The sequence below is a fragment of the Aquarana catesbeiana genome, linkage group LG01 (genome assembly GCF_042186555.1).
Source record: "Aquarana catesbeiana isolate 2022-GZ linkage group LG01, ASM4218655v1, whole genome shotgun sequence".
Classification (NCBI taxonomy): Eukaryota; Metazoa; Chordata; class Amphibia; order Anura; family Ranidae; genus Aquarana; species Aquarana catesbeiana.
The window spans coordinates 358,758,061-358,769,471 of record NC_133324.1 but is presented as its reverse complement, the minus strand read 5'-3'; positions in this window follow the sequence as shown (position 1 = coordinate 358,769,471).

The window sequence follows — 11,411 nt, the reverse complement described above, 5'->3', positions numbered from 1 at the left end:
CACTGTAATTACATTCATATTTGTGTATAATCAAAAACCTTATTAACTTCAATTTACATGGTGCAGGTGGGTAACATCATGACTGCAAACCAATCATGACCAAATACCTGCATGACACTTTGTAAAAACAGCTAAAGTCAGTTAAACTAGACACAATTATTCACTGTAAATTAGTTTAAAGCCAGGTTAAATCAAAGTTGAAATCATTTAAAAAAAGGACAAAAGCTCAGGATCTTAAATACAAACAGTCTTGCCCCCTTTATAAATATAATAGCTGCAGTGTTGATGTCCCACGTGAGCAATTAGAGATGTTAGTGGTGCTAATAAACTCTTCTGGGACCCTATGTAAAATGCAAGCTGAAGCCCCTAGTATTTTCTCATTATTAACACTTACAGCACACGCAAATACCTAACACAATTTATTATACTTGTGAGCACAAAAGCTTTTCTAAAGATGGTGATGATGTTTCTATTGGTATGGTTAGAGTGGGCAGGAAAAGCATTCTTGAGTCAGGGTAGGAGCGGCCCCCTATCCTTGGCCCATAAAGATAAGCAAATTAGAAAAAATACACCAGCAATTCACCTAGTCTGCTTCTGTGATCCAGTTGTAAAGTGTTCTGATCCATCAATATTAACATTATCTAATATTTTTAATGTCCTTTTCCTTTTTCTTTTTTCTTGTTTTTTCTCCAAAAACCAGAACACCAGGTGTATGGACTGGTATCATCAGGAATGTGGGTGGAGAGGCAGATAAGAGAACAAAGAAGATGATTTCTGGCTAATAAAGGTGATAGTGAACTTCTTGTACTGTTTGCTCTTTGACTTTTACTTTAAGTTTAAATTCACCAGGTTGAATAATAACCAATGGATCAGCAGTTATTAGTGACTGTAACTGACTATTCTCAGGAGTAGCCATACGAAATGATTAAGAATTGTCAGGAATATAATTCTAAAATATGAAGGTTTTAGAAATCATTATGTTCCCTCATGAAAAGGATTGCTATTTCAAATGCTATTGTTTTTCTGAAAAATGTTTGTTATTCTGATTATATGTGCTGGTAGTACAAAAGGTTTTTTTTTGTGTCACAACAATTTTACTACCCACAATTTTACAGCACAAGATTGTTCATGCAGGTCTACTGAATATTATTTTTATTATGTTGGAAAATGAATTGTTAATTTAATGTTTTCAAGTTTATCAGTCGTTTGCAAAAGTTTTTTGGTCATAAAACAAGCTCAAGTTTGCAAAATCTCTGCCAAAAAAATCCAGGCAAAAACAATTCAATCTAATGGTCAGCCTAAAGGTTGCGTAGATGGGCTGTGTTTCTGAATGCTGTATTCCACATTTGCAAGCAGCACTACTCTTCAAGCACACATGTGTGGGAAAATGCATGTATGTTCCAAAAGTAGTACATGCATTTGAGTAGAATTCCACCTGCTAGTCCCATCGTAGGTGAAAGCGCAGGGTGCTTTTGATCTGTTTTTGCCTTCTTTTAAAGGACAAGATTTCCAAATAATACTTTCTTGCAAAGCAAATTGAATGCAGAAATACAATTCACATCTGCCCAACTAATTAGTGTGGTGGGTCTGGAAATGATCGCTCAAGTATTACCTTTTACCAAGAAAGCAACTACTGTAATTTAAAGAGATGTCTCCAAAAGCATGGGCAGTCATGCTGGAACCTAAATCAGGTTCTCTCAAGTGCAATAGCAACACCAAATATGGTTAGATGATGTCATAAATGGCACAATAATGTCACCTATTTAACAAGGTAGTATATGCAAATTAATTGTAGGGAACTAGAAGGTCCCATGAGGAATACATTTAATGATCCGGACATTTGCTTCTAAACAACCGGATGCCTCAAGAATGGAAAGCTTGCATTTGCCCAATCATAGAAGGAATCAACAAGCGGGTATATTTAAAAGAAACCTCTCATGAGCAAAACATGAAGGCTGCCATCACTGATCACTTGTTATGAAAATGTTAGTTGCTTAGCTGTCATGTGGATCCTCTAGCTAAGATACATAAATCTAAAGGCAGAACAAGTATGCAGATGCAAACTTCTGATTTTTCTCTGACTTTTTTGCTCTGCATGCTTATTTCTGGTCAGTGAATAAACACAAGCTGAAGCCAGTAAGGGCACCATGAAAAAACATCAATTTACATTTTCAGAATTTCAGCAATGGCAGCCACCCATATATCTCTTATAACAGGTTGACTTTAAAGAAATTTCAGCATCCTGGTCTTTTCCAATTCATAAATGATTCTAATAGGCTTATTTTCTACAACAAAAAAAAATGGGGTTTATTTACTAAAACTGGTAAGTGCAAAAATCTGGTGCAACTCTGCACAGAAACCAATCAGCTTCCAAGTTTTATTGCCAAAGCTTAATTGAACAAAATTAAGTTAGATGCTGATTGGCTACCATGCACAGCTGTGCCAGATTCTGAGTGCTGCAGGTTTAGTAAACCTACTCCACTGTCCACAGCAACAAATCAGAAACGTAACTTTTAGTGATGGCACCTCATCGCTATGGGTTACTGTCCATTGTGCATCATTGCTGCTCTTTGAATTGGTTTATTGAATACATTTTGTGTGCCTTTATATCAATTGAACCAAACATATTCTGCACATTTTGAAAAGTCACACACCAGGAAAAAAATACACCAAATGTATGTATAGTAAAAAAAAAAAAAAGTCATAAATAATTGTAGCACAACTGTCTGTTGTACGGTTAAATAGAAACGGTAACAAGAAACAAAATCAGAAGAAAACATTTTGCATTACAAGAATACTGAACATAATGTCAACAATAACTTCACTTTTGTACTATGAAGTCAAAGGAATATAGTATTTACACCTACAAAGTATTAAAGGTAAGAAGAAACAGAAATAAATTGTAATACTTTGTACGTAGAGCATGTTTGCGCTCTAAATATATATATGTAAAAAGTGAAGCTCATGTTCATGTTTGTACAAAGCATTGTACTTGTAGAAATATTTCCCAAGCTATTCAAGTTTCATGAAGATGATATTCACAAACGTGTAAAATTCAGACTTCTGTCATTACAGTTTTCCAGGCAGGGAGCCACCATAAAAAAGACCTTCTATAAAAAAGTCGGGAAACCTGCTACACTTGAAATTGCCCTTATTCACAAAAGTGCCCAATACATTGAAAAAAGCTGTAAGATAGGCATGTCAATAAAATCTAACTTTCTCGCTCTAGACAAGTGTTGTACCTTATGTTCAAAAAGCATTTTATCACAGACACAACATTAGCAGGTTCATAATACAACTAGAAACTACAAAGATTTGGTTTCAAGCAGATCCTTATCACACAGATCTTTATCATGCTTTTAAGTACACTAGTATTTTATATTTGAAAAAACAACACCAAATACTCAAATTATCAAGCGACCAAAATTGATAAACATAACATGTTGTAGGTTTTGGAAATGGATATTGGTGCAGTTAAAAGCAAAATCTGTTGTATAATATACCAAATTTGTAAAAAGCAGTTATAGCTTTGATTCTGCATGCCATAGGTCCCATTTTTGACATCATAACAGTTACTCTAGGCAGTACAGTGGCCATAAGATGAATGTTTATTATTGTCTGGACTGGGTCAAAGCCAGTAATCAACCAATGCAACAGAGGACCACAAAAATGTTTTGTCCTAAAAGGGCCATTTATAGGTTTAATTTGAAAAATTATATCTGACAAAAAGCACCTTGAGTGCAGGCAAACTATCTGTTCCTCCACTAATAGGTATCACTCCACTTCATTTTGTTGATCCAACTTGTATTCCCTTGGTATTTGTTCTGGGAAAGTTGGGAGTCTTAGATCATACTTTTACAACCTCATCACTAGGTATCTGTTTATTAATAACTGAAATATTATTTTTATTATCGTTCACATGGCCATACTTATGCGTACACCAGTGTTAGGGCCATGTTTTGCCTGCAAGGGATGCACAGGTTTTCTATGCATCCGTGTGTCGGCAGTTCCATTGATGTCAAACAGGACATAGCTGCTGCATTGATACAGCTGTTGCTCCCAAATTGACATCCGCGTGGGTGCTGACGCGTGTCCCTGAATGCAGACAATGTGAGTTTGGGACAAAGCACCCGCACCCATGTGAACAAGGCCTAAGTGTATATTTCTTTTGGTGTGTTACTCTGTATCATAGTAAGAAACTTCCTGACTGAGCTGAAGATTGCTTCACCACCTCAGTATGGAAATCAATAGAAAACACTGTTATCTTGGCAGACAGATTGTAAACAATGGGCACTGACACTTGATAATACAGCAAATGCAATGGACTCAGAATTTTAAGCATACAGTTTTAGCTCCACAGCTAAGAGGAGGAAATACCTATTGGATTTTTACTTGCTCCTATAATGCTGTTATAGACCAACAATAATCAGTACTAAGAATCCAAAACACTGAACATCACAGTGCAAATACATTCATACATGCATTGTGCCAGTCAAACAAAAAAGAAATCTAACTTATGACCAAAGCATAAACAAACCTGATGAATAATACTGTATACTGTAATTGACCTCCCTGGCGGTATGATTATTTCAGATTTTTGATGCTGAAAGCGGTACAATTATTTTGCATGAAAATTTGGCATTTTATATTGTAGGCCTGTAATTCTTAGGAATAACTCACTTAAATCTGTCCAAACAAGAGTCTAGTAGACATCCTGGGTATGATAAAGTTTGAAACACAAAATCATAAATTATAATATAATAAATAACTATAAATAATTATAACAAATAATAATATAATAAAATTATTTAAAATTGTATTATTTATTATTTAAAATAATAAAAGAAATTTGCCCAGTTGCAGAATTGTCTCTGTCATTACTTTTAGTGTTTGATGATGGATTTCCCCACAAATCACTATCACTCAATTCTGCAAGTAATTCTAATTTTTTATCGCTGTTTTCTAGCTGGTCTAAAACCACTTTTGATGTAAAGGGACGGTTTTGGTTGCTATGGACAATCTCCAGTTTCCAGGCAGAAAGAACAGTATTTATAATATAAAACTGCATGCAGGACACTGGACAAACCACTAGGGACAAAAGGGAGGTGAAATAAATTGATACAGTAATGTAATCTGTAAGATTACAGTGTACTGTATATGTATTGTGTTTTTTACTTTTTGAATTTGGCGCCGTTCTCCGTCCCCGTGCGTCGCATTGCTCGCAGGGAACGGATGTCGGCACTGTGATGAATCGTGCGGAGGACGGCTCACACACAGATCGGGGAGACATCGCAGGATCCAGGGGACAAGGTAAGTTTGCTGTACCTGGATCCTGCGATGCAATCCCGAGTGTGGCTCGGGGTTACCACTTTTGGTGCTGAAAATCCACCCCGAGCCACACTCGGGAATACCTTCAAGGAGGTTAATACACTTTACTGTGGCAGCATATATCACAAATACCATATTGTCGTACTGTGTATTGATAATATACTGTATAAAACATAAAAAAGTGCTAAAGATAGTGCTCTTAAAGTGATTATTGGTATGTTGTAGGTTCTTTATTGGACTGTCTCATGTCACAGCTCTATAACAATCCCTAGATAGCAGCTGTGAAAACTCTGAAAAAAAAAAAAAAAAAAAAAGATTTTACCTCGAAGTTTTTCTTCTACAGTAAGTCTGCCCAGATACAGTGCATCCAGAAAGTATTCATAGCGCTTCACTTTTTCCACATTTTGTTACGTTACAGCCTTATTCCAAAATGGATTAAATTAATTATTTCCTTAAAATTCTACAAACAATACCACATAATGACAACATGAAAGAGGTTTGTTTGAAATCTTTGCTAATTTATTCAAATGAAAAAAAATGAAAAAAATCCAATGTACATAAGTATTCACAGCCTTTGCCATGACACTCAAAATTGATCTCAGGTGCATCCTGTTTCCTCTGATCATCCTTGAGATGTTTCTACAACTTGATTGGAGTCCACCTGTGGCAAATTCAGTTGATTGGACATGATTTGGAAAGGCACATGCATGTCTATATAAGATCCTAAAGTTAGCAGTGCATGTCAGAGCACAAACCAAGCCATGAAGCCCAAGGAATTGTCTGTAGACCTCTGAGACAGGAGTGTATGGAGGCACAGATCTAAGGAAGGGTACAAAAAAATTCTACAGCATTGAAGGTCCCAATGAGCACAGTGGCCTCCATTATCTGTAAATGTTTGAAGTTTGGCACCACCGGGACTTTTCCTAGAGCGTGTCGCCCAGCCAAACTGAGCGATCGGGGAGAAGGGCCTTAGTCAGGGAAGTGACCAAGAACCCGATGGTCATTCTGACAGAGCTCCAACATTTCTCTGTGGAGATAGGAGAACCTTCCAGAAGAATAACCATATCTGCAGCACTCCACCAATCAGGCCTGTATGATAGAGTGGCCAGACGGAAGCCACTCCTCAGTAAAAGGCACATGACAGCCTGCCTGAAGTTTGCTAAAAGGCACCTGAAGGACTCTCAGACCATGAGAAATAAAATTCTCTGGTCTGATGAAACAAAGATTGAACTCTTTGCCCTGAATGGCAAGCATCATGTCTGGAGGATACCATCACCTGGCCAATACCATCCCTACAGTGAAGCATGGTGGTGGCAGCATCATGCTGTGGGGATGTTTTTTCAGTGGCAGGAGCTGGGAGACTAGTCAGGATCGAGGGACAGATGAATGCAGCAATGTACAGAGACATCCTTGATGAAAATCTGCTCCAGAGAGATCTGGACTTCAGACTGGGGCGAAGGTTCCTCTTTCAACAGGACAATAGCCCTAAGCACACAGATAACAAGGGAGTGGCTATGGGACAACGCTGTGAATGTCCTTGAGTGGCCCAGCCAGAGCCCAGATTTGAACCCGATTGAACATCTCTGGAGAGATCTGAAAATGGCTGTGCATCGACGCTCCCCATCCAACCTGATGGAGCTTGAGAGGTCCAGCAAAGAAGAAAGGGAAAAACTGACCAAAAATAGGTGTGCCTAGCTTATAGCATCATACTCAAAAGCCTTGAGGCTGTATTTGGTGCCAAAGGTGCTTCAACAAAGTATTGAGCAAAGGCTGTGAATACTTACAGTATGTATATGGGATTTTTTGTATTTTTTTGTATTTTTAATAAATTTGCAAAGATTTCAAACAAACTTCTTTAACGTTGTCATTATGGAGTATTGTTTGTAGAATTTTGAGGAAAATAATGAATTGAATCCATTTTGGAATAAGACTGCAACATAACAAAATGTAGAAAAAGTGAAGCGATGTGAATACTTTCCAAATGCACTGTACAATGACATCATCCCTCTTTTGAAAGTAGGTTTGCATTTTTTTTTAATAACTTTACTTTAATTTCCTTTTTTTGGTTTGAATGCGAATAAAGTGACCTTTTATGATACCTTTCATTATTTATATACAGTGCCTTGAAAAAGTATTCACACTCCTTGAAATTTTCCACATTTTGTCATGTTACAACCAAAAGCATAAATGTTTTTATTGGGATTTTATGTGATAGACCAACACAAAGTGGCACATAATTGTGAAGTGGAAGGAAAATGATAAATGGTTTTCAACATTTTTTACAACTAAAATCGGAAAAGTGTGGCGTGCATTTGTATTCAGCCCCCTTTACTCTGATACCCCTAACTAAAATCTAGTGGAACCAATTGCATTCAGAAGTCACCTAAATAGTAAATAGAGTCCACCTGTGTGTAATTTAATCTTAGTATAAATACAGCTGTTCTGTGAAGCCCTCAGAGGTTTGTTAGAGAACCTTAGTGAACAAACTTCATCACGAAGGCCAAGGAGCGCACCAGATAGGTCAGGGATAAAGTTGTAGAGAAGTTTAAAGTAGGGTCAGGTTATAAAGAAATATCCCAAGCTTTGAACATCTCACGGAGCACCGTTCAATCGATCATCTGAAAACCGATAGAGTGTGGCACAACTGCAAAGCTATCAAGACACGGCATCCACCTAAACTGACAGGCCAGGCAAGGAGAGCATTAATCATAGAAGCAACTAAGGGACCCATGGTAACTCTGGAGAAACTGCAGAGATCCACAGCTCAGGTGGGAGAATCTGTCCACAGGACAACTATTAGCTGTCCACTCCACAAATCTGGTCTTTATGGAAGAGTGGCGAAGAGGAAAGCCATTGTTGAAAGAAAGCCATAAGAAGTCCCGTTTGCAGTTTGCGAGAAGCCATGTGGGGGACACAGCAAACATGTGGAAGAAGGCGCCCTGGTCAAATGAGACCAAAATTGAACTTTTTGGCCTAAAAACAAAACGCTATGTGTGGCGGAAAATTAACACTGCACCTCGCCCTGAACACACCATCCCCACCTTGAAACATAATGGTGGCAGCATCATGTTGTGAGGGTGCTTTTCTTCAGCAGGGACAGGGAAGCTGGTCAGAGTTGATGGGAAGATGAATGGAGCCAAATACAGGGCTATCTTAGAAGAAAACCTGTTAGAGTCTGCAAAAGACTTGAGACTGGGGCGGAGGTTCACCTTCCAGCAGGACAATGACCCCAAACATGCAGCCAGAGCTACAATGGAAAGGTTTAGATCAAAGCATATTCATGTGTTAGAATGGCCCAGTCAAACTCCAGACCTAAATCCAGTTGGGAATCTGTAACAAGACTTGAAAATTGCTGTTCACAGACGCTCTCCATCCAATCTGATAGAACTTGAGCTATTTTGCAAAGAAGAATAGGCAAAAATTTCACTCTCTAGATGTGCAAAGCTAGAAGAGACATACCCAAAAAAGACTTGCAGATGTAATTGCAGTAAAAGGTGGTTCTACAAATTATTGACTCGGGGGGCTGAATACAAATGCACGCCACACTTTTCACATATTTATTTGGAAAAAAAAATTGAAAACCAGTTATCATTATTCTTCCACTTCACAATTATGTGCCACTTTGTGTTGGTCTATCACATAAAATCCCAATAAAATACATTTACGTTTTTGGTTGTAACATGACAAAATGTGGAAAATTTCAAGGGGTATGAAAACATTTTCAAGGCCTTTTCTTTCTTCTATTCATTGAAATTTGAGCTCTCTGAACGAAGCAGGCAGGGAGGGGGAGGAAGGGGCATGACAACTGGAGTTTCATCTTCAATGCCTGCAGGAACCCAACTTTCAGCAAACCTATCAATGTCTTTCTATGAAGAGATCCTCTTCAACGCAACAACTTGGTCCTAACCTGGCTTAGAATATTGTGATGCTGCATAAATAACCTTATCTGAAATTACTGTTGCTATTGGTAATGGGAAAAAATGTGGCCAATAACTATACAGGGAAAAGCCAGCTCCATCTTCTGGTTGGAAATTAAAATATGTTTAAATATGTTTAAATAAATGTTTACTGTATAAGCAATATTTCATACTGCATTAAATTATGCACATATTCATTTTTAATCCTGGCAATCATTCAATAATAAATATGTATTAAAAATCACTACAAGATAGATGTGACACTGTGCTAGACAGCAGTGGTATTTATGATATCCCGTAATTAAACTAATTACAATTATCCAGGTGAACCTTTTAAAAAATCTAGGGATATTGCAGGATTACTTTTACACTGGATCATACCTATGTAATTCTCAGCACTATATTCAATTATAATGTACATTGTTATTGTATAATCTAGTTTCCAATTATAAATCAATTCGGACATTTTTACAGATAAACAAATACTCTATTTCTTTTACAGATCTTCTAAACTACATTTTAAGGAAGTATATTATGCTACATAAGGAAAATAGTGCAACTGCTTTCATGTAAAATTTTAAGTGAAATTATGGTAATTTAGAATAATATAATGGCAGTCACCAGCCAGGAGTTCAAACTTCTTTGTGAAACTCTCCCTGCTTGTGAACAATGATTCATTCCAAATTTTCCATTCACCCCAAAAATGCAATAATGTTAATTATATTGTTTATTGTATTTTGACATTTTAAATCCACCATCCACTCTAGTTAAATATAGCACGATGACACTGTTGAGGACATCAATATCTCTCTGTGAAACAGGTAATACGCTCAGGTATAGCTCCAGTTGTAAAGTGTCCCTTAAAAAATCTTCATAATGATAGCAACTATAAGGTTGGTATTTAAATGTGCTGCTTACTACTATGTAACCATTTCCTATCCACATGCATGTACTTACAAAAAGTCTGTATGACACTTCTCAATTGGGTTTCCTGATGGTGAGGTGACAAGAGTGGACCATGCCTGCATAATGTGTGTTTAAGATGCCACTTGTAGTCTCCATTGGAAGCCCACGTGACAGGGAAAAAGCAGAAGCACAGTTGGGAGACTTGAACTGAGCTTTTAAGGAAATGCCTGAACAATGAGCTTCACGGCAGGATCACCAGATATATTTTTTAACAAAAGCAAATTTTTAACTATTGAAAGAATACTTTTGAAATTAATTAACATGTTAAAGCATATATGAGATTTTAGTGATTAGGTTTAAATAAATTTTAAAAAATGGCAAAGTCTACACAACGGTAGAATTAAATACTTCTCAAACCATTATTATATGAAAAAACTTCTAAAGCAAAAAAGCATAGCATAAAGTGATAATGCCACTTTTATGGCTGTATGGCCCCTTAAATGGCCTTCCTTTAATTCATGAAAGCTTTGTGCCAGTTTTGGTACCAACAGATGCACTAGATTCAGGTAGTTCTTACAGCCGCCATTTTTAGAATCTGTCATTGTGGCTACAACAGGTTAGGAAGCAATTACTGCCAGTTTGCAGTTCTCGTGCATGCTCGCTCCCAAGCACCAGGAACATATCAACTGCTAGAATGTTGTGTGTATGCCACTCTGGAGGGGAGACCAATTTGGGGTCACATCCTCCTGTTGGGCTTTTATTATCTATTGCTGGAGCTGCACACTGCCCTCATCATTAAAACTTTTCTCTGCTGTCTGCCAGGCTCAGTGCTGTCCCAGGGATTGCTCTTCTTTTATTGGTACCCATTTCAAAATTGCTTGTTGCAAGATTGTATTCATTCTGATTACTGTGCAAAAATGTCTGCTCCAGGGACTTAAAGGGTAACTCCAATTTGTGGGGAAAAAAATGGCAAATTAAAAAATATATATATATAGTACATATAAATGCAACACAAGCCATATTGTAATTGAATGTTATTAAAAATTACTTTGCCTTTTTAATCTGCAGAGCTGTAGTTTTCTGTAAAATTCAATGCAATATGGCTACCTGTACACACCAACTGTGTACAGAACGCCTCCACAATTCTCATTCCCTCCATGTGTCATTAGCTGACTGATTTTCTCAGAGGACTAAACTAAAATACAAGTCAGATTTTAAGCATTCTCTGAAACAAAAATTATTTTTTGTGAGATTCTCCTA